The sequence below is a fragment of the Equus asinus genome, chromosome 20 (assembly GCF_041296235.1).
Source record: "Equus asinus isolate D_3611 breed Donkey chromosome 20, EquAss-T2T_v2, whole genome shotgun sequence".
Taxonomy (NCBI): Eukaryota; Metazoa; Chordata; class Mammalia; order Perissodactyla; family Equidae; genus Equus; species Equus asinus.
The window spans coordinates 107,750,706-107,775,607 of record NC_091809.1 but is presented as its reverse complement, the minus strand read 5'-3'; the positions used below and the strand labels follow the sequence as shown (position 1 = coordinate 107,775,607).

General features: G+C 37.3%; 1 protein-coding gene across 5 annotated transcripts in view; it reads right to left on the bottom strand.

The window, feature by feature from the left end:
- ANO3 (anoctamin 3) overlaps positions 1-24,902 on the bottom strand; it is a 439,146-nt gene that overhangs the window by 218,114 nt on the left and 196,130 nt on the right. The gene's annotated exons all lie outside the window — the stretch shown is intronic.

Sequence of the window (24,902 nt, the reverse complement as noted above, 5' to 3'; positions counted from 1 at the left end):
AAAAGGGAATATCGTCTTCTGAAATTCCTGGCAGGTCTAGCACATGGTATTTTTCCGTATACCAATCAGTACGGTGGCCTTAGGGCAGCTCCAGGAATATTCAGAAGCTTCTAAAGAGATTCTAGGTAGATCTGAGTATATAGAGGCCTTAAGCTGACTCACATACACTCTCAAACACATACACACACACTCACATCTACTCCAAATAACATTTGGTCAGTCTGGTTGTGCCTTGATACCTACGACTACTTCTTCAGGAGCACAAGTGTGTGTGCTGAGGCTAGGAGTGTGGTTTCAGGATAAAAGAAGTCACTCTTCTAAATTACAAGTAATTTCCCCAAAATCAAGACAAATAAATTGGTCAGATCATAATTGTCACGGACAATTCTGAGGGAGAGTATTGTATATTACTAAAAAGAAAAACATCCCGAATAAAGGGATTACACCAACACTGGATTTGGATTAACTTCCAAATTCTGGACAATTTCAATGGTTTTCAGTAGTTAAATTTTATTTAGAAAAAGTCATTCTGTTTCTAAGAGAAGTCTCAAGACTTTTATTTCAAAATTTATTCTAGTGACCCTCATAGTCTCTATTTAACCTCTTTTCAATTTCTTTAAGTGTGCCACTGTGAAGCTGCCAATAAATGCAAGGAGGCTATAAACTCAGTTGACATATTTTTACAGACTTGGGCAGGAGCCATTCTGTGCAACTTCTCTCCACTAATCCAATCATTTTGTTTTGTTTTTGAAAGAAAGAACAAGAAAACTCAACAGTTAAATTGATAAAAGGAGTACATAAATATAGTTTATGATATTAGTGTTTTGGGGTTAAGTTATAACATCCCTCCTAAAGTAAGAAGCTAGTTTCACATTAAATGCATTTTAAACAAAACTTAAACTGGTTCTCCAGCATATTAAAATAGACTGAAATTTATGATATTTCTACATATAGGATAAATTAATAAGATTTCTCTACAAACATAGAGAGTAATTATACTGAAATTGAAAAATTAGACAATTCCAAGGAAATGCATTTAAGCCATGTTAAGATAATAGTTTTCCAAGAAATACATAGCATGCTTCCCTTCAAATATTATTATTTAGGGATTGAAAAAAATACACTACACAGACTATCCAATTATCTCTAGCTAAAAAAAAGACTGAAGTAATTTTCTCAGTGAAGTACCTATGAGAAAGGCATACAGGGATGATAGGATGACTGTGCAAATATCTGTGACTGAACCAGGCAGTTCCCTTCATTTCCTTCTCATGCTTTTCTGAGCACCATGTGCAACTTAGTGTGAAGGCAGCTCTACTGGGCAAACAGACTTCATGGCTGCCACAGGATCACCGGAGGAAGTAGGAGTGCTCTCGCTCATCCCATTGTAAGGGACACAAGTGAAACATTCCGTGTCTTGTGAATCCCTTTGAAAAAGACCCCAGGCTTCTGAAAGAATGGTGACTGCCTACAACATTCATTTCTTGCAACAGATGGAGATTTTTGTGACTCCATTTCTGACTTTAGAGGTTAATAGGGAGCAAAATGGGAGCAGGTATTTTATTCAGAGTAAAGGGGATATGAGGAATGTGCTTCTGTGTCACTACCTGCTCTATAGTTTCATATACCCCATGATGCATCCACAAACATCTATACACTCACACAAAAAGTCTCTTTCTTTTGAGTACCTAATCTGCTTAACTAACAATGGTAATTCTTATTTGCATTATAATTTTTGTGAGCAAGCTACATCTCTACCATTGAACTCAATCAATTGAGGTCAGGGACCACATATGCTTGCTTATCTCCTCCACAGTAGTGGGCTCAGTGCTTTACACTCATGGGACAACTTGAAGCATTATGTAGACTTCAGGACACGAAGGTCCAGCCATGCTTCTGAAAATACACCTTCAGACTGGGGGCTGGCCCGGTAGCATAGTGTTTGAGTTCACGTGCTCTGCTTTGGTGGCCCAGGGCTTGACAGTTTGGATCCTGGGCAAAGACCTAAACACCACTCATCAAGCCATGCTGTGGTGGCATAAAACATGCAAAACGGAGGAAGATTAGCCCAGATGTTAGCTCAGCAACAATGTTCCTCAAACAAAAAGAGGAAGATTGGCAACAGATATTAGCTCAGGGCCAATCTTCCCCATCAAAAAAAAAAAAAAAAAAAACCCTTCAGACTAAAAATCCTAAAACAACTATATACTATACTGTAGTACACTACACTATAGTTGTAAGAAATTCTTTAAGTATATTACCTTTTAAAATGTATATGCACAGATATTATTACTCATATCATTTTAATGATTGTGATGAGGTATTATTTATCAATCAAATCCTTTATTTGACTTCCCCATTTTTGTTTAGTCGATATTGTTATAATAATGATTACATTCAATAAGGGCTTTTTGTATATCAGACACTGTGCTAAATCATTTAATACAATATTTCTCATCGCATAAAATGTATCATTATCTTCAACTCACAAGTGGCTGATAACATAGGCCCAAATGGCCCTATTAAACTGTTTGAGGTCACATAAATGGCTGAGCCATTATTCAAATGCAGATTTGTATTTCTTCAAATCCTATGAGATTTTCACAATAGCTCTCTTATATCTCTATAAATACTTTGAATTTTTAAATTATAATTTACTTAATTTAAGAAACGATCAGTATATAATTTGGAAATATTTATTGTTGGAGATCATACTAAAATTAATGGACATAATGACTGATTTTATGTCATTAATTTTCCAATTAATACTTATCCAATTTTCAGGATCAACCACACACACTGGGAAGTGCCTACTTAACTGGCCCTATCTTGAAGTTTCCTTTAGAAGATGTGAGGTTATAATATTTAATCTTAGAATCTACGATGGAGGAAGGACAAGTCAAAATGCAATCTTCAAATGCAAAGACATGTCAAAACAGTCATAAATCTAATTGCACCTATAACATAGAATGTGCAAAGTTACAAATAATGAAGAATATGGGAAAGGCAAAAATAGGTGTAGGTTTTTTGGATTGAGCAAATGAACAGAGATGCTAAGAAAGAAGTGAGACGAGTATAGGAGTATTCACTAAGTGCATACAAACAGGCTAGCATGTCACCTGGAGATCATACTGGCTAAAATTTGTGAACATATTCCTGAGTGTTTTGACTTGAATCACTAAAAGACAGTACGTGGAGAAATGCAAAATTGTATTAGCGTGATCAACCTATTTTTAAAAATCTGTAATAACTTCCTTTTCACAAGGTCTACTTCTATAAAACCTAATCTTCACACTATTATTGTCATATCTCCAAAAGAAGTATTAACTTAACTTAGGGTCATTATTAGAAACATTATAAATGATAAATACTTTTCTCACACTGGCAAATTCTCTACTCTAGCTAATCTAATTCATCATAACATTTTTGTTACAATGATTGCCTCCTTATCCAGACTACAGCTATTCATTCACACCAGCCTTCTCTCTTAGATTATATGCTACTCACAGTCAAGATCCACAACTAATTTATCTTTATATCTTCTACACTACGGGACACCATACTTGGCATATTTTGCAGAGTGAGCAAACGAAAAAATGAAAGAATGAAATATTTCAATCCTCATACATCTGACTTGGTTTTCCATGTGAAAAGTCTTATAAATGGATGCCTCTGCTTCCATCGAAGTTAAGAAAATTTTCTCTTTCTTCTACTCTAGAAAGTTATTATAATTTAAGCCAATAGATTTATCCTAGAACCAAACAAACCCTTCATCAGAGATCTAGGAATCTCAGGTCCCAGAACAAAAAGACAAAACCGCTTCTGACAGCCAGTGGCATCCTGAGTACATGGGACACCCATCCTCCAAACAATGCAAATTTCTAATGATACCTTTCTAACATTAGACTCTGCAGTTCTTAGATTGTCATTCCCGGCTTTAAAACTGGCTCCCCCCAGAGCAGCCTGTTCCACATTCAGACAGTTCCAGTTGTTAAGAACTTCTTTTTGTAGAGCACAAATCTGTCTTCCTATGGTTCCCAACATTGGTCCTTATTCTGCCCTTCAGAAAATCAAAAAAATAAATGCAGTATTTCTTCCATAAGACAGCTCTTCAAATATTTGCAGACAACTATCAGTTCCTTTTTAAATACTTTCTTCTCTAAACTAAATATTTTGTTTCAACAACTGGTTTTTGAGATGTTGTCAAATCACATCACCTCACTTCAATTCCTATAAGAATGATTTGGGATTCAGCTCAGAATCAACTACTAACCTGTGTTCAATTCCGTTGTTATATCTGCCCACTTCAACACCAGTTCTTGATTTCACAAAAGAAGGAAATTACCTCCAGCTACATAGGACATGTTTTCTGATCTCATTTCAATTAAATGAGGTTTTCCTGCTTATGCCCACTTCTCATTGTAATTAAACAATTCTCCTGGTAATCATTTTTTAATTGAGGTAACATTGGTTTATACTATTATATAAACTTCAGATGTACATCACTGTATTTTAATTTCTGTGTAGACTACATCATGTTCACCACCCAAAATCTAATTACCTTCTGTCACCCTATACAGGTGCCCTTTTACTCCTTTTGCCCATCCCCCCCATAATCATTTGATTCTTGTCTGCACAATTGCTATACAGTAAGTCCCTCAAAGGCAGGAAATATGACTTATCCACAGCTACATTGTGAAACTACCACTAAGGCCACCACAAGGTCTGGCACACAAAGGCACTCAATAAGCATACTCAATAAATACTGAATATGTATTTACTCAGCAAATACTGAGGGACACTTGAACACCAAATAACACTCCTTTAAGCTTTACTTACATTTATAAATGTCAAAAGCATTTTTTCTTTAAAATTTGTCCTTGGGATTCATGAAAAGACTGAACACGGCTGGGTCAAGAAAAAGAGCTCTGGATCAAGAGGTTTCCAACCACGTAGAAAATTACTACAGTATTGATCACTATCACTGAGATACAGTCATTTAATTACTCAACCACATTCACAGTCAGTCATATGGCTGCTGTGTCTTTAAGGGTATCATGTCACCATCCCAATTATGACATCACTTTGCTAGAAGCAAAAGGAGGACAACCCATCACTTAAATTGCCATCCTACTAAGACATAATTTAATATCCCTGCCAATGCACAGAGACAAGACAATTAAATGGAAGTAAACTGCTCTGGGAAAAATAGATGATATTCATTGCTTTCATGGGAGATTCTACTCTGGTAAAAATGAGACACGTCATGTTCTTTCATTACATAGATCTCAGTACTTAGAATTACAACATACGTATATAGTGGATTTAATGTAAGGGCATGATTCACGTAACTGTTGCTCCTCCAATGTCAGGTCATTAAAGTACATAGGATAGATATGGGAATCAAGGCCAAGGGTTGTATACTGGGGGTGGATAAACAATTTCATGTACTCTTCAAGTCTTCGTCAACTGACTCCAGCCCAAAAGCATCTCCTTTCCTTTACTTTCCAAGAAAAATATGAACCTAGTACATTTCATTTCAGTACTTCCATGTTTGTTGAACTGTGTGCCATATAGTGTCAGCTCAAGGGATGAATGCGACTTAGGTAGAAGGGAGCCCTTAAGTGTATAAGTACTTATGCTTACGAGAGTGGGAGAAGTGTGATGGCAGGGAAGTGCCAAAGCAGCATGCAGAGGGGGTCTTACCCAAACTTGGTGTGGGAGTCGGGGCAGGGAAGATCTCCCATAGGAGGTGATTTCTAAGCTGTACTTGAAGAATAAGTAGGAATTAGCCAAATAAAATGGAAGAGTGAAGCTTTCCAGAGAGAAGTAACATCATGCAGAAACATCTGGAGGTGAGGGAAAAGTTTGGTATTACTGGAAAACACAGTAAAAAGTGATGGAGAAGGGGGCAGGGGACAGAGATGGGGCCACCAAGGAGAGCAGGGATCAGCCCTTGAATGGCCTGCTTTGACCTATGGAGCTGTTTAGACTGTATTTTAAGGAAAATGGGGGGTTACTGCAAGCTTTTCAGCTGCAGAGAGACCCGGTCTAATGCGTCTTCTCGGTGTGGAGAATGGATGTGAGCAGGATACAAGTCAAGTCACTGCAGCTGTGACTGGGCTGCTTCAGTTACCCATGGGACAACACGTGGTGGTTTAAAACTGCAGTTGTAACTGTGAGATTACAGGAAATCAGACAGATACAAGAGACATTTAGAAAGAATTTACAGGCTATGAGGTTTAACTGAAAATACTCATTTAATACTAAACATAAAGGAACATTCTGTCAGCACTGGAATATATTCTAATAGCCTAGAAGCAGAGAGATACCAGACATTAATTCCAAGTGGGTATAGCAACAGTAGTAGAAGGAAGAAAAGTGTCATTGGAGTTGGGTCTTGAAGAATGCATACGATTTTCAGAGGGCAGAGCTGAGCACACAAAATCATAGAACAAATTAACAAGGCACAGAGGTAGATAACTCCAGCATATACTCAGGGAAATAATTGTAACACTCAATTGTAAATATGTTTATTTCTACAATTTCCTGATCAATGCACAATGTTGGGCTTTGGGCTCTATGACATAAATGTTTTCTAATTCATATATATATATATATATATATATATATATGATTCTATGGAAATTAATCAGGCTGATAAAAAGAAATGAGTTATCTTCTATTTCCTAGCACATAAGAAAATTAAAACAAGTCTTGATTTCTGTAAAACATAAATTATCATCATCATAGTAGATCATAAACTTGAAGGAAAATAGTAAGTATATTTTTTATTACTGGAACAACTCAGGAAATTGTCATTATAGATCATGTCAGACATCATTAGTACCCCTTCAGTACCTCCTGGCCCTTCATACACAGACACACACTGCCATAGTTTCTGGGACCTTTTTACACTAGGCTGGCTTAACATTTTATCTCCTGCAAAAATTACCACCCAAAGTTAACGATAGGTCTTATGTTCAGTCTTATTTTGCCAGTGTGATCAGGAGGTCCATATGGATGCCCAATCTTTCTTTTCCTGTCTAATGCAGGGCTAAGTATGCCAAACCAAGTTTTCCAAGAACTTTGTCATTTACTGAGAAATATTCTATCAAAAGATAAAACAGAATTCTTACAGCAATTCTCTCTGATACTAAAAGTCACATTCAGTGGCCTATCAGCAAAGGCTCTGAGTGATGAAACATGGTGGCTAGGAGGATTCTGTTTGATCCCACTTAGTGAGTGTGCCATCGGGGCTTAGAATACAAAAATGCCACTTCCAAATACAATGCTCAGAAGAAAATGAAAAAAAATTAGAGACTGTAGAGTTCAAGGATACCTTAGAGACAGCGGATGAAATTTCAGTGTGAGGTCCATGGTGACTGCACTGTGTATTCTAATGCAGATGCCTCGGCACTTCTCCAGGACTGCTACATCTCTCAGGGAGGAGTCCAAGAGTCCAAATTTTTAATACATACACTAAGGTACCCTAAATTTTAAAACTGATGAAATAATGTAACCTGAGTATTTAATCAATAGAGAAACTGATAATCAGAGAAGGTAAATGACTTGCTCAAGGTTGCACAAAGTTTCTACCAATGCTAGGCCTTGTCTCAAAACTTCTGAGTCACAATCATTTGCTCTTGATCATTTGCTCAAATGAATGTCATTTATAGAGAGCAGTCATGCACGTACTATTTTCATCAACTAACAGGCTAGCCTATAAAGAATATCTGCAGACTTCACCATTAATATCTTTTCTTTTTAAAGATTTTATTTTTTTCCTTTTTCTCCCCAAAGCCCCCTGGTACATAGTTGTATATTCTTCGTTGTGGGTCCTTCTAGTTGTGGCATGTGGGACGCTGCCTCAGCGTGGCTTGATGAGCAGTGCCATGTCCACACCCAGGATTCGAACCAACGAAACACTGGGCCGCCTGCAGCGGAGCGCGCAAACTCAACCACTCGGCCATGGGGCCAGCCCCTCCCCATTAATATCTTGAGGTTCAATGTCTTCTCAATGGCTTTCAATGACGTGCTGTTACTCGCTTTTGTCAACAAAAGTAACAACATCTAAAAAGTAAAAAGCTGAAGACAAAAACACACATACTTTTGTAATTTCTTTATCAATAAAAAGACATACCTCCTTCCTGTTTTCCTTGATAGAACCAAGAAAACAACTCCAAGAATGGAATTTGTGACAAGCTCAGAAAAGATTCAGGCCATATTATGACATCATCCAAGTGTGATAGAGAAGAATTCCAGAAGTGGATTATTTCAAGCATCAGCAATTTGTTGATAGTAGTGATACCATATAAAACAAATGGCATTTTATCCAATTAAATCATCTATTTTTTACTTTGTAAATTTATTATTATTTCTCGTGAAAAAGAGTTAAAAACTATAGCATGTCTGTGAGGGGGAGAAAAAAATGTTTTTGAATGACTGCTATGAAGCAAACACTAATGCATTAGGCACTGGTATATAATGTGACTTCAGAACACACACGATTACTTATTATTGAAATTGGCCACTGGCTATTAGCAAACTTACCAAGCATTAGTAATGCCATTTTAAAACTTTATTTCACTGTGCAACACATGGAATTTTATGGTTTTCCAGAAGTATGTCACCTTTTATGAGGCATTTTCTGCAAAATCACCATTATATTTTCCCATGTAGTTTTCATCACAGTATTGATAATGGACATATTATAATTATTAGTTTACATAAAATTATCCTCCTTCCAATTCCTTGCTCAATTGTAAACGTTTTAAGGAGAAACAAACCCAAACAAATTTTCAGTTGAGTAACAATAACAACTACTTCTACCGCTCTTACAAATACTGCCACTAGCCCTGCCAGATTTTATCAAGCATCAGCAATATTTTAGGAATTTTGCATGCTTTAATTCTAATCTTTGCAACATACTTGCTCACTAATTATTTTTTCTTCTTTAAATAGAATCAAATATAGAGAAAGATTTAGTTAGTAAGGCCAGCAATTATTCTGCAAATCAAATACGGAATAAATTTGACTTAGGAAGCAGTTTCCCAAAGTGATTAGGCAATACAGCATTAAACTGGCCTCTTAAGGTGTGTAAGCCTGGAATTCTTGCATACAGAGTCTAACAAAATAAAAGCTCAAACTCATCACATAGTGTCACCTGGACAAGGTCTGATGAAGCCTGGGAGTTATTCAATGTAGTTTCTTGTTCTGAATGGTTCATTCATCCTTTTATTCAAACATTTACATTACTGGGCACCTACTGTGTGACAGACACTGTTCTAGTCCTATCATATTAAGAGGATGAGCAACACAGACACAACCATCCTTTATGAACTTCACATACAAGTGGAAAAGACTGTTGATAAAAGCATACAATGTCAGGTATTTATAAATATGCAGAAAAGAAATAAAAATCAGGGTCTGGAAACAGCAGTACAATTTTAAATGGGGAGATCACAAAAGGTCATTTTGAGGAGGTTAAGGATGAGCAAAAATCTGAAGCAAGTAGGGAATGAACAATGCAAACATCTGGGAAAAGAGCATCACAGCCCGACTGCAAAACCAGTGCAGTCAGAAAGTGCTTGAAATATTCGAGGAAGAGCAGAGGCCTCTGTGGCTACAGAACAGTGACCAGGAGGAGAGTGGCCCAAAATGAGGTAAGAGACAAAGCCAGGAGCCATATAATGTAGAAGCCTATAAACGTTGATAACAAGTTTGCCTTTTATTCTAAGTGAGATGGGAAGTCATTAGGAGGTTAAGAACAGTGACTTGGTTTAACGGCTGTTGTGAAAGCTTGCTCTGCTACTATGTGGAAAATAGGCTGGAGGAAGTAAGGCTTGAAACCAGGTGAATAATTAAGATGCTACGGAAGTAGTCCAGGCAGCAGAAAACAGACATTGTGCTAATGTGGTAATGAGGGAGGAGATGTAAAAAGGTCCTATTCAAGCTATATTTTAAAGTTAGAATCAAAAGGATTTGCTGACGAATTTTGCCACACTTCCTCTTTGACTATGTACAAGTAATTGAACATAACTGAGCCTTAGTTTATATATCTTTAGAAGGAAATATTGTCCTAGAGACATAATAAATCTAGCCAATGATCACCAATGACTGTTATTATTGCAAAAAGAAATAAAGTAAGGCATTATGTGCCTCTTGATGGAACTATACAACACCAACTATGAGATACTCTTGACAAAAGTTGAATCTGAATCTGATCACATTTCGAAATCTTTCGGGTTATAGGAAACACCGGGGACCAAGGGACATGTTGAACATCACCAAGGGAATGTAACAGCAAAATCTAGAATGTGGGTAAATCTGCAAGACAAACATTTAAGTGTCCATCAAATAAACTGCAAGAGACACAGTGAGAGTGAGACGACCCAGGCGTTAAGGGAGACTGGAGAAACATATCAGACAATCGCCATGAATGGACCTTCTTAGGTTCTGATGGGAACAACTGCATGAATCAATCTGTGAGACAATCTGTGAAATACAAGCAAGGGCTGGAGAGTAGTATCATGATATTAAGGATGATGATTTTTTAAAGTATGAAACTGAAATTTCGGTTTTGGTTTCTAAAACTTCCTTAAATTTTGGAGATATACACTGAAATATTAAATAAAACATGATGAAAATCGATCCAGTGGATAGTGGGGGTGAATAGGGGCATAGATAAAACACATTTGGCCAGTTGATGACATTGAAGCTGAGTACATGTACATACGTATTCATTATATGAGTTCCTCTACTTTGCATACATTTGGGATTTTCCATAATAAAATATTATAAACCAAAAAATTTGAACAATTGAGTAGAAACATTGGAAGGATCATTGTATAATTAATCTATTCTTACTCTCCAAGTTCATTCTTTCAACCTTTTGGGAAAAAAAAATGTAAGCATGAGTGATAAGAATGTGCCTAATATTTCGGCCAACACTGGTGGCCTAGTGGTTAAGTTTGGTGCGTTCTGCTTTGGTGGGCCAGGTTTGGTTCCTGGGTGCAGACCTACACTACTCGTCTGTCAGTGGCCATGCTGTGTCAGTAGCTCACACGCAAAACAAGAAAGATTGGCAGCAGATATTAGCTCAGGGCAAAGCTTCCTCAGAAAAAAAATATATATGTATTAGGTATACATATATACGCCTAATATTTGATGAATTAATTCCTCTTTTGAAATATTTTCCAAAGGAAATAATTCACAAAGCACTATAAGTGTGTTTTTCACATTATTGGTTTTTTACCCCAAAATCTATTTCCCACATCATTGTAATCAGGACCTAGATTTTGTTCAGGCATCCTCCATTTAAAAGAGGTTACTCTATCCTCAGTCAAGAATAAATCCTGAGAAGTCCAAGCCAATGGTGGTAATGCTATTTCCTGTAATTGTGATTTGCTTGCAAGTGAGCATGTGGCCCAGTTTATGTCAATAAAAAGTGAGGGCAAGTATGTAAATGGAGGCATATGGGAAAGTTTTCTCACTCTGTAAAGGAGATATAAGGAAAAGACTCTTTTTACCGTGGGATGCCGTGTCTGCATATAACTGCAAGGCTTCCTGCAGCTATCTTGTGATTATGAGAGGCACTAGCCTGAAGATGAGCCTTAATCTCTCAAGATGGTAAGGTAGACAGCTGTTTATAACCTGGGCCCTTGCCGATAACACTAGCTAGTATATTGGTGCATTAAACAATTCTGAAAGGGGCTCTAATTTGGAATTGCTGGTTATACGAGAATATAAATGTTCCCCATTGTTTAAAATGTTTTGAATTAGGTTTCCTGCTATTGTCAAATCAGAATATATTTAGGAACAGCAGGGGTTTGAAAGTAACAGACTCTAAAATGTGGAATTGGACGAGCGAAGGAGTTAAGAGTAGAGGTCAGAAACTATGGTCTGCAGGTCAAATCTGTCTTACCATTTATTTTTGTAAATAAAGTTTATTGCTATACAACCACATCTATTTGTTTACATATTGACTACAGCTCTTTCATGCTATAATGTCAGGATTGAATGGTTGTAATAGAGACCGTATGGTCTGCAAACCTTTATAGAAAAACTGTGCTGAACTCCAAGGTGGAGCACAGGGCTCTGATGACCCAACTATTTCAGGTCTGGGAGATGACGGCCCTTGTTAGGAGCTTATAAAATAGTTACCTAATTGGGGGCTGGCCCCGTGGCCGAGTGGTTAAGTTCGCGCGCTCCGCTGCAGGCGACCCAGTGTTTCGTCGGTTCGAATCCTGGGCGCGGACATGGCACTACTCGTCAGACCACGCTGAGGCAGCGTCCCACATGCCACAACTAGAGGAACCCACAACGAAGAATACACAACTATGTACCGGGGGGCTTTGGGGAGAAAAAGGAAAAAATAAAATCTTTAAAAAAAAAAAATAGTTACCTAATTTTCACCTGTTCCTCAAGTGTGTAATATTAGGGGGAATAATAAAAAAAGGAATCAGAACGCTTCCATATGAAAACTGAATCCTGCTTTTTTTTAGTAAGGTCCTCCAAGAACAGACAAAATTTAGTTAAAGTTGGCTCATCAAAAAAAAAATGCAGGGAGGGAGTAAAATATAGCTTTTCTAAGGAAACCTTTCGTGGCATACAGTAAAAATGGATGCTTTGGAGTCTTAGAGGGTTGGAAAACTTAATTTTCCTTTTCACACTAAAGTTTGGAGAAGAGCCAGAGAAGTAGAAAATTTAACAAGAAAGTTGGAAAAATACAGAGAAATTTGGCTAAGAGGAGAAAATCTCATGTTATATAAAATCATAAAATATCTGGCTGTTGCTATTAGTGCATGGGATGGGTAAGAAACAACTGACCAGTGGCATGCTAAATCAGAATGAGGCTCTAATGCTACAGAAACCTAAAACTGTTTCGCAAAAACCTCTAATTGTTCAGCTATTAAGGTCATCCTTGTATCCCTGAATTTAGACACCAAGACGTAGATTACTAACCATGTGCTGTCCTTAGAAAGACCTTCTCCTAATTGCCCATCTCAGATAAGGCCATGAAGGAGAAGGTCAAGGGAGATTCTTTCAGAAGGTAGGACCAGGACAATGGAGGACAATAAACAAAGGAAATTATTTTAGAGAACAGAATCAGGAACTGCCCTATGATTGACCGATCCCGGAACTCACTCCACTTCCAGGACCCAGAGTCTGCACTTGTCCTGTTCGCAGGAAGATGCTATATGCCAAGTCCCAGCCACCACTGTGTTTTTGATTTTGCAGTCTCCCTTTTGGGCATGGGCTTTTTTTGCAGATCTTCTGTTCCTTCTGTACCATCATATAATGGGTATCTAAAGACGGGTGACTTAATTTTTAGCCATAGGAACTTTCTGAAGAGAACAGCAACACTATCCAGAGATACTTGACTTTTGGATGAAAGCAGTTCATGGAAGCAACTTAGTATTCTCTCTCCTGCTGTGTTGTGAAGTATAAGTGTTATTGCAAAGACATAGGCTTTGGGAGATACTATTAATTACCTCTTGAAGCATTCTTCCCCACTTCTTCCTCACAGAAACCTCATTTTCTTTAATTATTTAATATATACATATACATACCTATATACGTGTGTGTAATTTGTATTTCTCATGAATGCTATGTTCATCACTGTATCTTCAGCACCTAGTAAATTCTCTGACAGAAAGCAAATATAAAAATAAAAGGAAAATATTAAAGAAAAATTACAGAATATAAAGCAGCATTCCAAATGACAGATGCACAGGTTTATGATAAGCAAAACAAATGTGGTAAAATTTGTTACAAGTGATTTTTTATTTCAAAATGATTTTCAATACTGCTTTACATTATATTTTCAATAAACAAAACCATAAGTAAAAATAAATAAAAAATAAATAAAATTTGGGAGTTGTTCAGGATGATCTCTTCCTTTCACATGCTATGGTTTTTTCATGCCCTGTACACACGGGACCTGCCTTATGTCCGCGTTGGCTCACAGGATCAGCAAGTGCTTCCTCAGCATTAGGATTTGATTCTGAAAATGCTCCAGCAATCCACCCTAAGCTCATAATCAGCAGTAACATAAACCACTTCTCCTGATGACCTCACATATTACAGTGTCCTCAATGTGTGGGTTCATGCCCAGATTAGGAGCACAGAGGCAGAACAAGGTCTGTTTTGCAGAATCACTACTTGGAGGTGCATAGGCCTCACCACAATGGTGACGCTGTGGCAATCAACTTATTCTACTTGTGGTTAGCAGAATTGTTTGCGTTTTTTAAACCTTCTAAATACTGTGTGTTTTATCATGAGGTTAGGCTTTGCACACTGCAGAATGTGAACAATTTAGATCCAGAAGCTGACATAATATATCTCAGATTCGAAGAAGGCAGTTGATACAGTGAAGAAGAGAAACACAAAAGAGAGAGGGAGATGAAAACCTTACTTTCCAGGGTGGTAAGGACAGGATAAAATGGGTCAGGTTAAACCCATCAAAATGGTGTCGTTGGGCAGTGGGGGGAAGGGGGAATGGAAGGGCTCAGTCCATTCAAACATTAACAAAAGCAAAGGGCTGCATTCAAAGATGAGTGAGAAAAAAAGGAACTGACCATGTTGAGAGTTTGCCATCTCTAGAAAAGCTAAGCACTTTACACTTATTTTATTTAAATATAACAACCACCTTGAACACTAAATATTTTTATCTCACTTGCACAGGAAGAACCAAAGGTCCCTGAGGAAATAACTTAGCCAAATTAAACTGCTGGTAAGTGTTGAAGCCTGTAATTGAGCGCTATTCGCATATGAGGTCTGGCCTCCAGGCCCCACCACCAGTATGGGCCTCTAAGGGAGATGGAAGAAAGCAAAGGTGTTGAAATGAAAGTGGCCGCAGTGTGGAGAGTAGGAGAAAACTGGATGAAACGGTGCAGATCCTTAAGTGTCTGAAAGCCGTGCTGAGGACTTTGTATTTGATGGGTCTTGTGTATTTGATGGGAGGTAACTGAAGCCTCTCAAAAGGAGGGGAGCTTGATTTGAGAAAGGCCATTCTGGTGAGGGTGCTCTCTTCCCTAAGAGCACCATGCCTCTACACGGGTCTGTGCTGGAAGGAAAATGCTCCCGAGAGAAGTAAAACCTACAGTTCTTAAGACTTTGGTGCAAAAGGGCTCACTGAAACACAGGAAGAGACTCATGGATGGAAAAAGGTAAAATTGGGCTCTGGAGGAGAGCAAAAAGTAAATCGGGTCACAATTTTATCTCCTCAGAATTTGAGTTTTTCCAGGTAACAAAGTGTATTGGACAAATTCTGAGCTGGAGGAATGTACAAATACACTGTATTCTCAACTCTACGACTTCACCCTCACTATTCCACCTTCCAGAAATGGCCTGCCTCCCTCCCTTATGCCACCACTTACCCAAATTCTAGTCATCTCTCTAGACAGAGTTCAAAAGCCACCACATTCATGAAACCAGTCCTGCCTGCTTCGTTCACTTCAATTTTAAATGGCACTTCAGTAATTTGTGTTCCTCTTTCTCAGTCTTCCTCCCAAGGGCTGATGAGTGGACCAACACCAGGGGTCAGAAGTCCCGTGATAGTCTATATGAATAGCATCTCTGGAGTACTGCAGGGCCGTTCCTGCCTGGCTCTTGAGGAAGCCCTCGCTCTATCAGACAGTGAAAACATTGCTGATGTTTCAGTCATTCATGCCTGACAGAGTTACTTTCACTCTAGTCAGTCCTAATAATAAAATAATCATCCGTGCTGCAGGACACCATATGATCCTGTTTGAAAATCAATTTAAAACTATCAAAAATCTCAGATATACAAAAGCAATGGAGCATAATACAGTGAACATCCATGTGGTAAAACTTCATAATTTGACAAACATTAATATTTGGTTAAATTTGCTTTGGGTCATGCTTTTTAAGTCATAAAACATTGCCTCTACACATGAAATCTAACTTTTTACTCCTTTCAAGCTTTTCCCTCCATTCTTCTCCTAAGGTAACAGTATACTCATGGGGGTCTTTTGAAAATTCGCAGAGCTCATTCCTCTTGATTATATGCTGGCTAAGAGTTCTTTATTTCCTGCAAAAATTTGCTCAAGACTGCTTTAAAAATTACTTTTGCCATTTGGCTTCCCCTAAATTTAGTGTGCCCAGCACCTTAAATGGAGTGTGTTCTGGGTACATTCTCTCCTAATGGATTGTAAATCGGAGCTGCCACTTGGCATTGTGCCAGCATATTTTCAGAGTGCTCTTTTCCTAAATATCTGTTGAGCTCTGCAGATTTTAATCACACACTTCTTATGTAATAGAATTCTGTTGTACAGCACCTTTTATTTTCAAGGGCTGTTTTCACCCATCCTTTTAACTATTGAGAAAAATTGGAAGAGAACAGCTTTTCTTCACCATTTTAGAGCTGAAACAAACCAAGGACTAGAGAATGTAAGAGACAGGCTGAAGGTGTCACAATCCATAAGGGATTGGACAAGGAAAACATCTTAACATCTTACAGCTGTGCCTTCATCTCTTCTCAAAAGATACACAAAACAGTGGCATTCTTACCAAGAGGTTTTCTTTCTCTATCAGAGAACTTCAGCTCCATTTTTATGAAACAAATTACTTTCTTAGAGTAATCTTGGGATCCTCTGCTATTTCAGAGTTTTGATTTCTTTTTAATTCCATACACATTTTTGTACAAAAAGGAAGCATGCTAAAAAAATATCTTATGATACTAGATGCAAACTTCTAAAGCCTATACTGTGATGCTAGATCTTATACATGACATCTCTTCAAAAAAATACTTATAATTTTTACCACTGAGGAAATTGAGGCTCAGAGTAAGTACATATCTTTTCTAAGGTTGCAGATATTGATATTCAGGATTGAGACTCACGTCTGTCTGACAGATGCCCCATCACTGTGTCTTTGGTCTTCAATATTTTCTCTGGCTTAGTTGATTGGGTTGAACAATCTGAAATGTCCACTTATTGGAAATTTCCTCAGTTCTTGTGATGAGCTTGAGGCAGCATAATACAAGTTCCAGCATCTATATCAGAATGGCAATAGCTGCACCTAAATGCCCAGGAACTGAGGAGAATAAGAAGCTTGAGGCTCTGCTGCAGGATTCTGCCAGCCCCAGAGGAGGGAGAAAAGCCAACCAACCAAACAAACACACACACTAAAATAGCGCCTATAGTATGGGTCATCGTGAGAGAAAAATACGATAAGCCATTTCAAGTGCTTAGTCAAGCGCATGGTCCATAGTAAAAACAATACACAGAGATAGTATATTATCATGTTATTTATATTATTATGGAAATAAATTTGACTCCACACCAACCAGAGACCACAAAGAATAATGAAAGGAAAACGAGACATTCCCTTCATAACCACGTGCTGACACCTGCTCCACAGTTGAGGATACTACCTCAGGTGTAGCAGGACACTCACAGCATAGGACTTGGTTCTTGCACTTGAGGAATACACAGTCTAAGGGAATAAATGGACAGTTTCAAGTAATGGCAATGGAGTAAAACAAGGGCAGCGACAGACACAGCCAAGGGCTAAGGGAATGTGAGGCTGGGGAAAGAATTCTCCGAGGATTTTAAAGGCATCACATATAAGCAGCCCAAAGATGCACCCAGTGCTGCCACTGTAGGACTGTGGACGAATGAACAGAGCCCACAGCCTTAGGTTTCTCATCCACAAAGAGACGGCAACAACATTTTTTCCACACAAGTTTGTAATGAGGATCACACACATATCTACACATACAACCTGGCAGAACACTAAATTCAAACGTAGAGCTTATCCAAGTCTGCAGATCTAGTCTGAAAATCCACAGGAATTTTCCTACAATATGATGTTGCTTCCAGGAGCCTCGGTAGACTGGGAAAAGGGCTTCTGGAGAAATAATATTTGTTGTATGTTTATTTATTGATTACTATCTATAAGATTGACAACTGTGGAAAATTGTAAAAATCTATAGAAATCAATTTAAATTTTTTTCAATCCAGCTCCTATTACTGAAAACATTAATTAATACTCTTTTTGAGGAGAGATTTAGAGTTTTGACTAGTTTTGTTATTTGGCCAAAGTCATCACTGATGGCATTCTAACTCCATAAAAGTTTTGCAGATTTTCTGACTTTCTAAACCTACTTGTAATATATAAAATATTTATAATTCTGAATCAGCTAGAAAGATTTCAAAGAAAGAGAGCTTTTAGGAAATAGTATGTAAGGATACATAATATATAGTGAAATGTCTAGAGAATGCGCTTTACAGGTATTACATGATGGGAAAAAAAAGCAATTGTGAGTCAGAAGGCCTAGATTCTAGTCTCTGTTACGATCCAAAGAAGCAATGTAACTTCTCTGAGCCTGTTCCCCTATAATTATGATAATGTCAGAACCAGATAATCTCAAAATTTCCCTGATTTTATGACTTCTAATTCTCACACAGCTAAGTTTTTTCAAGCTATGTGTGAGTGGATCTAACAATCACTGTAGAAAATATTTTATCACAAGTTAGAAAATATCGTTGGAATTTTACATAGGTATTGATGGACAATGCAAGTGATTTGGGAAAATAAACAAAAGCAAGTGACTCATGGAAGATCCTTTACAATGAAATGGTGAAATTTTGGCAATTAAAATTAACTTTTGATATCCTAAAAGTTAAATCAGCTTTCTTTACCAAGTTGGTCAAAACATTCCATTATTTAGAAAGGCCACTTGAATAAATGTTAACATGCATTTACAAATCAAATGGATATAGTTAGATTAGTCTGAAAGTAAATTCACTTTAACAGTTCCAGGTCAAAAGGTTTTGTCTAAATGTAAAAATAATCCCTTACATTTCTACCAAAGCATTAAAAAAACATTTAGCAGTATATACATTAACCACTTATTCATTTGAGGTTTTAAAAAGATCTTTTTATGCTAATAACTATTCCTAAATTGTATTAGTGAGTGATATCAAAAGAAAAAACTTGAGATTGATATATTTGCTAGCATATTTACAAACTTTAGTCTTATATTTGTTCTTTTAATATTAAATACCTTCTGATCATTAAAGCAAAATGTCAACCATTAGTATGACTACAGTTGTGTGCTGCATAACATTTCAGTCAATGACAGACTGCATATACAAAGATAGTCCCTTGAGATCAATATCATATAGCCTAGGTGTGTAGTAGGCTATACCATCTAGGTTTCATGTAAGTACACTATATCACGTTCACACAATGACAAGATTGTTTAACGATGCATTTCTCATAACATGTCCCTGTTGTTGAGTGACACATGATGCATGACTGTACAGAAATTTCATTTCAACAAATATGTATCCATTAGAACCATTAAAAGGATGGAATAAAGATAAGGTCAGGGGTTCTCCTTCATTGTGGGGTGCAGCATGCAGCTGCTCATTGCATTATGCCAGATGAACCTTTTACATTGACTTCTTGGCCCTTTCTCCTCTGCCTGCAAATATTGATTTCTTTCTTTTCTTTCCCTTTCTTTCTCTTCCTTGCGGAAAAAGGGGCACGCTGCAGTGCTGTTGAGTTTACGTGTCTTTTGAGAAGGAAGCACCAAGGAAGTGACGCAACCTGCATTCACTGAGCCATAGGGGCAGACTGTGATCAGCACCAGAGAGAGGTAGGAACAAAGATGTCTCGAAAATCTTAAAAGGACACAGAGACCTAGTTGTTCCATTACCCATAGGTTTTTAAAATTATAAGGTACATTCGAAATCCTTTAGTCCAAACCTTGCCAAGGACCTTTCTGCATATTAACAGCAGAGCTAGAATCTCTGTCTATTATTATTTCTCCACTTCAAATTTTTAAACTTCTTGCTCCAGTCCTCAATTTCCAGACATCTGGCCACTCACATCTATTCTCTATAGCTCTATCCTGACTTCTATCCCAAATAAGAGCAGAGTCTCCTCCTAGACATCTCCAATGATTTCCTAATTTTTAAATATATTATCTTCTTTTCAACATCTTTTTTTGGTAAATTCTTTTAGCAATTGTGATAGTTAATTTTATGTGTCAACTTGACTGGATCACAGGTTGCTGAGATAGCTGATTAAATATTATACGGGTGTGTCTGTGAGGGTGTTTCCAAAAGAAATTAGCATTTGAAGCAGTAGATTAAGAAAAGCATATGGCCCTCCCAAATGTGGGTGGGCATTATCCAATCCACTGAGGGCCTGAATAGAACAAAAAGATGGAGGAAGGGGGGACTTGTTGGCTCTCTGCCTGACTGCTTAGGGAAAATATCAATCTTCTCCTGCATTCTGTACTCTTGGTTCTTAGGCTATCAGACTAGGACTGGAATGTTCACCATCAGCTCTCCTCTCTCACTCTTAGCCCTTAGAACTACATCACCTTCCTGGGTCTCCAGTCTGTAGATGGCATATCATGGGACTTCTCAGCCTCCATAATTGCAAGAGCCAAAATATACCAATACCTTTGCACTGCATGGGTGGCAACTGTGAGGAAAGCCAGGTAGATTACCTCTTTACAAAAGAAAGGTAGTGGGTATTTTAGGTGAGTGACTTTTTGTGTGTATGTGTGAGGAAGAGTCACCCTGAGCTAACATCTGTGCCAATCTTCCTCTACTTTTTATGTGAGACACTGCCACAGCATGGCTTGATGAGCGGTTTGTAGGTACGTGCCCAGGATTGGAACCCACGAACCCTAGACCACTAAGTGGAGCATGAGAACTTAACCAGTTCGCGCCGGGCCAGCCCTTGAGTGACTTTTTAATATAACAAGATGGACTAGAAGCAGTCAACTGTCACAAATAACCAGCATATCCTAATTGATATGCCTAGCAATTTCAAATTTCATTTAAGGGAATGATTATCCAGCTCCTAGTAGACACAACTGTAATGTAGAACTGAAGAAAACGCAAAGAAATCAAACATGAGAAGTGAATAAAGGATCTTAATATTAAACAATAGGAGATGTATATAGATCTCCTATTGTTTCTTTTCTCTGAAGAACACTGACTAAATAGCATAATACAGCAACGCAGCATGTGCTTTCTCTAGGTCAAATTTTTCTCCTCTGGATTAAATTACACTAATTTTTCTGACTACTGTTTATGTATCTTAATTTTGTTTTTGTTTGATTTTGTATTTTCCCTGTCTCCTCTTCATGTTCCTCTCCTATAAATGTAAGTATTTCCAAAATTCATTCCTTCAGCCTCTACTTTTTCACCTCTGTCATTCGTTCTTAAACTGTGGTATGTGTAACAACTGCCTATGAGTCTGTGTATAGTGTGCATGTGAGTTGGGAAAGGGGAGAAAGACAATTTAAAAGAATATTCCTGGTAGCTACCTCCAAAAATTTTGATTTAGAACCGTGGGATGGAAGCTTGACTCTGAATTTTTGTCAGGCCCACAATAAATGTAGATGGTCCTGTACCTCTAAGTGGCCAATGAATCTCTCTTGAAACCTACCTTTTCACTGTGTTGCCTCCAATGTCTAGTTTCACCTCTTTGATGAAAACCATCGAAGAGAAACTTCCAATTCTTTGCAATAAACTCAGTTATATTACAAACTACATTTTTTTTTTCTTTTCAGTTTCACAATATCTTACACATCATGAATGTTTTTCTCGCAGCACATCACATTGTGTGCAGTAACAGGTGAGAAAATGTAAAACCTATCACACGGAGAGGAGACAGAAGCTGCAAGTGATGAAGCCTTAGGACTCCCACAGGCCTCACTAGTTTGTAATGTTTATAATGAAGACCTGGTCAGAGCCCAGCTCAATATCACTTTTTCTTAGCACTTCCATTGGCTTGATCATGTTTTAAGTATTCTAATTTTCCTAACTAAAAAGCCCTGATTCTTACAAAGTCCATGCCAAGGCAACAGGCTAATTATCACAAAAGTAGATAAATAATTGAGAGGCAGGAAAAAATATGTCTGCCTGGGTATATGTATCCATCTTTCCATTTAGAAGCTTCCCTGGATTGAAAGAAAAATTAGAAGAGGAGACTCATGGCAAAAATAGACTACCAGGAATGGCTAAACTTTGACCTCAATTAACTACAAAACCATCTAGACTTTGATTGAATAGGGAGCCAACAAACTAGAGTTTCCTATTGTCCACTTCTCATGCCACCACTTGCAAAGTCAGATTAGGACCCCCAATAGAAGACCTGAAACAATGATCCTTAGTAAGACCAAAAAGAAAGAAAGAAAGAAAGAAAGAATGAAGGAAGGAGGTAGGAAAGAAAAAAGAATAAAAGTGCATTCTCAGAAATACAGGATTCATCAAGCTAATTACATATTATTAGTGAGTGATTGGTATGGATGAGTACAATTTGCAGTAGGAACTAAGAGTAGAGGTTAGTTTTAACAAAATCAAAAATCTTCTAGTCCACAATATATTACTAAAGGAAATGAATGATGAGCCACTGGAAAATCTGGTTATCAATAACAGTCAAATATCATACCAAGAATATTAGAATATTCTCTATTCTATATACATGAAGGATGGTGGTGGATAGAGATTGGTCTATGAATTGGTCAAATATAGAGTGAACGTTAGTGGGATTTGTGAAGTAAGGAATGATATGAAAAGAGACTTAGACATGGCCTGAGCAGTAGGAATGAGAGGGAAAGGATGGATTTAAAAGACACTGCAGAGAGAAAGAGAAAGAGAGAGAAGGAGGAAGAGAGAGAGAGGGACAGAGAGAATGACCAGTGTTTGATGGCTAATGGGGAGACTAGGTGGCTGAGGCAATACAGCATCAAAGGTAAGATAAGGTCTTAGAGTTAAACAAGGGCTGGGAACCTAGGCTTCAACATCTGCTAGCCTTGTGGTGTTGGACAATTTAGATTCTGGAGTCACAGTTGTTTCATGCGTGAAAGCACACACTTGAACACATATTGACTTGTTAGATTACACTGAAACATTTAGCACCATGCCTTGTACTCGTAATTCAACTTATTATTTAAAAAAAATAAATTGAAAAGAGGTGAACACTGAAATGTGAGGAGATAAGCCCTTCAGGAATATAATATAGGGAGAAGAGTTGAGAAATGATTCAAGATAATGGCTTATATTTATGGAGCAAGAGGAGGAAGAGGAGACAAGACGGAAGAAGGATAGGGAGAAGGAGGGAAAGAGGGAAGGACGCAGGGAGTCAGATTAGGAGAAAGAGAAGGAGGAAAGCGCGAGTTACAGAGGGTTAGAAAGGTGAGAGGTCAATTAAGTCAGAACCATACTTTTTCCACCACATTTCAAAATAAACTCCAGATGATTTTAAAAAAGGTAAATATTGATAAAACACAACCTACAGAAAAAAATAACAGAGGTAAAAGGAAAAGAGGATATATACCAGTTCTGTGAAGAAATACTATATTCAACTTTGAAACAGAAGACAAAAGTCACGAAGGAAAAGTACATACATGTACGAAAAATAACTATAAAAATAAATATTTATACAGGTAATAAAATAAGTTAAACAGAAAATAGACTAGGAAAATAGTATCAAATGTGATTGGCAAAATTTCAATATTTTAATTATTTATTTTTAAGTAATTATTTTGTCAATGTAAGTCCTTCATTATTAATTAATAAAATGTTAATTATCAAATATAATAAATTGTTACTAATAAGACTAATGTAAATAACATTAATTGTTTTATTCAACAATATTTATTAATAATAAATTGAAAAGTAATTGGACAAATATTTCAAAAAAGAAAATACATATAGTTTAAAAATAATTGTAAAAATTGTTGAATTAAAAGCATATAAATTAACATTGGAGATCTTAATGATCACAAAATCAGAGAAACATTTATAAACATTAAACTCAGGTCTGATGAGGTAGCTGAGAAACTGGTAAAATTCCATTCTACTTGTAGCCTGGAAAACTAGTCCAATCACTGTGGAAAACAATATAGAAAGAGTATAATGATGTTTCTCCTTATGAATGATTTTAGTCCTAGAAATTAATTCTAAGGAGATAACTGAAAGGAGAAAGTAATAAAGAAAATAAGTTTCAGGTACTCTCAGTGTAGTTCTGAGGCAAATGTTTACGCTTTATAAGAGACAGATAGGGATACTGGATTCCTTTATTTTACCTATGTAGTTTTAGACTATACAAAGCATTTTCACATGCTTTTAAATTGCACAATAATCCATTTGGCTGAGTATCACTATTCCAATTTTAAGGATGAAAGAGAGTCATTATCCAAGGTTATTCGGCTACTGAGTAATAGGGCTTAATTGAAAATAATTAAATCATTTCAAAGTTTAGAGTGATTACAAGTCACATACTATTTTCAGTTAATTCAGTTTCTCTCTCTCTCTCTCTCACACACACACACAACATAATGCCAACTCTTACAAAACTCAAGATGGAGGTGGTTTCGCAGTAGGGCTTGGGGTCTCTTTCTCTTCCCGTCAGCATTTCTATCACCTTATTGGAATAACCTCCCTACGTGTGTCTCTCACCTCCCTGGGTCTATTCCCTTCCACCTATAATTCACACTGTACGCAACTACAAAAAAGTCCTGTTTTGAATTACCGAGACATTAACAACCACCAAATACGAAAGAAATACTGGAGGTCTAATTTGAGTGTAAAGCTCGATTAACAGGAGTGTGAAATACACTCCTGGTGACATTCCGAGAGCTTGGCACACCATTCTCTGCCAACCACAAAATTACATGCTACAGATGCTAACAGCTTGAGACACTTAATAAAAGCCAAAACCATCTTACGGCGGGAAACAGTCAGTGGTTTATCGATTATTGATTGCCTTCTCTTTTTTCCTTTGCATATCTGCTCTCAAGTGTTACCTTCCAATTCAGGCCCTTACACACATACTGAACTTCCCAAGACAGCTCAGTACATACTTCTTGAGTTAGGCTGCAGAGGTGTACGGTGTCTTTT